The 5711-nt window shown below is 49.1% G+C and overlaps 1 long non-coding RNA gene across 2 annotated transcripts in view; it reads left to right on the top strand.

Moving 5' to 3' along the window:
- LOC123232935 overlaps positions 1 to 5009 on the top strand; it is a 7616-nt gene extending 2607 nt beyond the window's left edge. Inside the window, exons 1-3 of one of the 2 annotated variants that reach the window (XR_006505333.1) lie at positions 109 to 151; positions 3928 to 4215; positions 4606 to 5009. This is a non-coding gene — a long non-coding RNA (uncharacterized LOC123232935). Of the gene's footprint in view, positions 1 to 108; positions 152 to 3927; positions 4216 to 4605 lie in introns of those variants that run through there. The other variant, XR_006505334.1, reaches the window with a different exon arrangement.
- Positions 5010 to 5711: the final 702 nt, after the last annotated feature.

The raw sequence follows: 5711 nt of genomic DNA, 5'->3' as shown, positions 1-5711 counted from the left end.
TCTCTCTCTCTCTCTCTCTCTCTCTCTCTCTCTCTTTCTCTCTCTCTCTCTCTCTCTCTCTCTCTCTCTCTCTCTCTCTCTCTCACACACACACACACACACACACACCCCACTCACACAGAAACCACACAGGTACCAACAACTTTCTGTGGTGAGTTTTAATCTTTTGCTTTCTTTTTCTGTTTTTAATTCTCTCTCCTATCCTCGTCCAACCCGTTGGTAAACTTTACAGGCAAGATAATTTCCTAGGTAGAGTTTTGAGGCAATGGAGAGGGCGTGTAGCGCGTTGTAGTTGTGTCTCTATCACGTGTGCTTGTGAGTGCCTGCCTGGACTACAGTGCGTGAATTTCGGCGCGAGTGTACATCGCCGTTTGTGTATCTGTTCCTGTGCGTCAGTGTGTGTGCGTGCGTGTGTGTTTGAGAGAAAGAGGATGTGAATAGATCAAGAAGAGAGTCTGCTTGTATCTGTGTGTTTTTGAGAGTGAGTCTGTATGTGTCTGTGTGTGTCTTCGCCTGGAACAGCTGTTGGGCTCCCAGGACTGAGGGACAGCTCTCCTGTCCCACAGTCTCCGTCCAGCCTCCCCTAGTGGAGCTGAGAGATTAATGGGCGTAAGGAGGAGTCAGCTGTGGGAAGGGGGAAGAAGGAGGGGGAACTGGCCTCTCCGGGAACTAGGGGAGGGAGGGGGGAGAGAACCGTTGAGAACCGCGTCTTAGGTACAGTGGTGAGGATCTGAAGAAGAGAAGGGGCAGCAGTCACGCGAGTTAGGAGAACTCCAGGGAGCCTTTCCCAACCCATACCCCATTCATTTCTCCTTCTGAGGGACGTTGCCTTTATCTTCAAGTCAGTTCTTCCTGCTCCTTCGGTTGAACACAGAATCTGATCTCTCACTCCACAGAGATATGAGGATCCTCTCTCGTCCCCCATGTCCCCTGGTCCCCTGATTCCACTAGGAATTGGAGTGGAATACATGACCTGGGCCCTTCGGCGTGTGTGTGTGTGTGCGTGTGTGTGTGCGTGAGAGAGAGAGAGAGAGAGAGAACAACACGTACCTTTGTAGGAGTCCGTTTGTCTCTGCAGCGTGCGTTTCTTTGTGCTGTGTGCCTTTCTATATTTCTCTGGGTCTGAATCATGTTGGGGCTTTGTTATGTGTATTTTCTGGGGTATTTTCTTTTAAGGAAATAACATACAAAAGAGAAGAAAGGGGTGCGCTGATTCACCCCTTTATTTGGAATGAACTCAGAAGAGGGTCCTCGAGTCTAGCGCACCTAGCAAAAAAGGCCAAAGCGTGAGGGAGGCCCAAGAGGGGAACTGTGGGTGGAAGTGGGGGGAGAAATTAATTACCTTGCTTCAGGCCACACTCTCCTTCCCCCTCAGCACCAGCTATTGGCCGGGGTGTCAAGCCGATTTTATTTGCACACAATGGAAATGATTTGTTTTCTCAGAAAAAAGAGTGGGCTGGCAGATATTTGAGGAGGGGGGGAGGAGGAGGAAGAAGAAGAAGGGGAGAGAGAAGCAGAAGGAAAAAAAAGTTTGAAAACGCCTTGAACTATTCACTGTCGAGATGGCTAATCAGTATTGAGGCTGGAGGGCAGGCGGGCAGCCTTTCAATGCCGCTTCCCTTTCATCTCGGGCTCGATGGAGGCGCTCAATTAAAAGCCTATCAGTTTGTAAGTAAATCAACGCCTATCAGAGTTGTCACATCAAACAAAACGATTATTATTGCAGCCCGCCTCCCCTATTAATCTCCCTCTAAGATAATCCGCTTGACAGGTCAGGCCCGGCGAGCTGGAAACCCTGGCCCAGAGCGCCCAAAAAATCCCGGACCGGCGCCTTTCCCCCCCCACCCCCCCTCCCACTCTTCACCCCCAGCGTCCTCCAGGGAGGAAGAGGAAGAGGAGGCTAGAGGGAGCCCATACCTAAACAACCCACTCCCTGGCCAATTTGTCCAGCCCTGGCGATTGGTTTTGGATCTGAAAACTATTGTTTTACTGTTCAATCAGCAGCCCTGGGGTCTCTCAACTGCTTACCTCTCTACTCCAAGGGTTGTGTGCAGGGAAAGAAAAGAAAAACACCAAGACCTTGAGACCTGGCTGCCCCCACCTTACCTGGGCGCGCGCCTCAGTTGCAGGCTCTCCTTTTCTCTTTCTCCCGGCCGCTTTCCTTTTCTCGTCTCTTTTTGCTCCTTTCACTATTTTTTCTTTTTCCCTCTCTCCTTTCCCTTCTCCCTTTTCCCCCTTCTTTCTTCTTTTCCATTTCTTTGCCTTCTTTCTCGCCTTCCCCCTCTCCTCTCATCTCCCTGACTTGCGAGCGAGAGAATTATTTATCCTTCTCCCTAGCTCTCTCATATATGTGTATGCATAGTCATATATATCATAGATAATGCATTATTTTCAGAGTCCGAATTGCTTGCTTTTCTCTTGCAGGAAAGCCGAATTCGGAAACTCATTGTATTTTTCAGGGACGCACTAAGTGTACCCTTCGGAATTTATTTCAAATATTTCAAAGGCAATGGTTGGGGGGGGGGGCGATAGCTTCCCAAGTAAAGGTCATAGTTGTAGTGTGTGAGAGGAGATCAGAGCAGAAAGGCTAGGAAGTCGTGTTGCAGTATTTCTTGAATTATTATTTAATAGTATATTAACATCTCTGACGTGGTGGGGTATGCCGTTGTTGTTGGGGTTTCTCTTTAGTTCCCCGGGTTTTCTCTCTTTAGCTGGCCATTCCTCTGCCCTAAGGGATGCTTATGTGAAGAGTGAGGAGCACTTAACATTTACAAAATAAATACAAGATTTAGAACTGAGACTTACCGGCTGGGCCTTAGCTCCCCCAAGCAGTGCTAAATGTGCTCCTTATGTCGCCTTAGGGGTTCTAGCATTTCCTTCAGACACCAGCACAAACCCGACCTGCTCGTTTGTCAACTTTCCCAGCCCCCAATCCAAATATGCTTGAAAGCCCCTGGCCCCAACACTTGGGCTCCTTTCCCTCTGCTAAGGCTGAATCTAAACTCTCTAGCTGAGAGTGGGGAGTGGTTGGCTGGGATTTTTGATTGGGAGGGGAGCAGGAATGGGGTGCGAGGGTCGGAGGAGTCTCAGTTCTGTACCCCGACCTTCAAACCCCATTTTTCAGACTAGATCAGAATTCCCAGGCGCTCCCCTTCCTAGCTGGACCAGCAGTCCCAAAGCCCTCCACCTCGCTAGCTTTTCTCAAGTAGAATTACACTCTCCTCATACTACCTATTCGATATATCGAATATAATATGCCTAGTCTCTTAGACCCAGAAAGCTGTGGCCCGATGCATTATACTCTAGACTACGAGTAAGTACACTTTCACAGTCATTTTTGAATACTTGAGACTTGAACCAGAGATGCATTCTATTTCTTGCGTCCCATCGTTATATATAGAGCTGCATTTATTATACGTCTAGCCTTCCATAGCTACCTATAGAGCTGGATTTATTATAGTGCACACTGCTGCTACAGAGCTACTTATATAGCTAGACATATTGTACCCTTGCCATCATGAGAGTATCTATATAGCTGGATATGTTAAACCTAGGCAGTGTCTATTTAAAGACTGTGTATCTAGTCCAGATTTATTATATCTACAAAATTACTGTAGAAAGAGTCTTTAGGAAGCTTCTTATCTTTTACATCTAGTTATAATCTTGATTTTTAAGATATAGCCCTGCTCACATATGTGCGCTCAGAGCAAGTATGCCATAGGTGAATCGAGATCCCTGGAGTTATCTAATTAGTACTGGATCTGGGCATTTGCGTGCATATTTACGTTGCTCTCTTTTATATCTCCATACTTTCCTAGGAATCCCGCTTTAATCTTTCTCCATGTCAGTTTAAAAAATAAAGTATCAGTCTAGACTGTGGGCTCTGTATTTGTCCGAATAAATCTAGACCTCGCATTATTTCTCTAGCTTTCTCTCCAGATCCGGGTACAAGAAAGACCTATTCCCAGCCGGCAGTCGTGCGCAGGGCGCGGGGCTCAGAATTTCTCCATCCGCAGAGCAGAGCAGAGCGCACCCGCTGAGCCTTAGCCTTCGAGGGAGGCGGGACAAGGAATCCCGGGCAGACTTTTTCGTCCGTCCGTGCTGGTGAAAAGGAAATCAAGCCTTTTCCTCCCCAGCGGAAAAAATAAAAACAAAACCCAACAATAGCAAAGCCCTCTCCGAATTTTCAGACCCTGGTCCTGCCTCCTCGTCTTCGTAAGTTTCCAGCCGAGTTTGGGGAAGGGCTTTTTTTTTTTTTTTTCAGGGAAGACGTTGGTACGACAGGGGAGAGGGAGGGAGGGTCCGGGCAGGAAGAGAGATGTCCGTAGGGAGTGTGTGATAGGAGTGGGGGGGGGGAGCAGCGGAGGGAGGAAGGGAGGGACAGGATGGTTACATTGGGAAGGATTTGGTCCCCGGGGGTCACAGGGTAGAGTCGGCAGGGAATAAATTCACAAGCATCCTTCTCTTCATTCTTGCTTCCTCTTTCTCTCCGTTCTTTTGCTTCCTTCCTTTTCTCTGTCCTTAAGGGGAAAAATGTTTACAAGTAGACATTTATTACCAACATCCATTTATATTTTAATATGGGGGGATGCACTATTTTCTAAGAGTTGGAAATAACCTCAGCGCCCCAGAAGCTTCAGTTGGTATATTTGCCTGGGAGGTGCACCTCTCCGAGTTTCTTGCCTCCTTGGGAGAAGGCGCTGTGCTAGCCTTGGAGATGGCTTTGTGTGTCTTCTTACTGAAGAGAAACACGAAACGAAAGAAACTTCATCGAGGACAGCAAAGGAACTTCTCTACCTCGTACTCTGGAGAGAAATTCCCAAACCCGATTCCCGGACTTTGTCCCTCCCTTCCTCTTTCTGCTCGAACCCTCCAAGATGATGGATGTCCTTTTCCCAAACCCCAAGACCCAGGTTCTGAAGCCTCTCCGGGGTGGAGAGTCCTGGAGAGGAAAAGCGAGAAATATCTGTTTTAAGAAAATAAAGCCGCCTGCCGTGCCCTTCTCTGCGATTTACTCATACTCGGCCCGCCCCCCCCCCCCCCCCACTCCTTACCCCCGCCCTAGTTCTGGCCTCCCAGAAGAGACTGGAACAGTCTATCCTTCTGTCCCACAAAAGTGTCTTGGCAGGCCCCCTTTCCCTCTGAAGTCCCTTTCCCTCATCCCAACACAGCCCAACTCTCCTTCCCGAAATAGGGGTGCTTTCCCCCAGGGAGAGGCCGCGGGGTGGTAGCGAAATAAGTGGCAGAGATGTTTTCTTTTTCTTTTTTCAAAGGAGATGAGAGCTTAAAATAGACGGGCCGACTGTTGTCTGGCCAGGGGTCTACGGGCAGCAGCAGCTCCTCGTGGGTCGGGGCGGGGGCGCAGAGCTGCGCAGGGCTGGGGGGCGGCGGTATCTCCGCGGTGCCTGTCATGGGGGCGGCCGCGGCGGCTGAGTGATGAGGGCAGAGAAGGGCGCCCATAAATCGTGGGTGTCAGGGCGAAAAACTCTCTTTATTGTCTGCGTGATGGATGGGCCCGGGGACGAGACACCAAATACTTCGTATCGCCCTTAAATGGGAACACATTTTCCGCGGCCATAATTCATGTTTTTTAAATAGAAAGTTTGAAATGTTGCCTATATTTCACCCTCCCTGACATATTTATGAATCGCTCCCTGCATGCAAATATCATTATTTAAAGCGCCGGGGAGACCGCGGGGGGAGGGGAAGAG

This window comes from Gracilinanus agilis, chromosome 2, assembly GCF_016433145.1.
Source record: "Gracilinanus agilis isolate LMUSP501 chromosome 2, AgileGrace, whole genome shotgun sequence".
Taxonomy (NCBI): domain Eukaryota; kingdom Metazoa; phylum Chordata; class Mammalia; order Didelphimorphia; family Didelphidae; genus Gracilinanus; species Gracilinanus agilis.
This window is presented reverse-complemented; position numbering and strand designations above follow the sequence as displayed.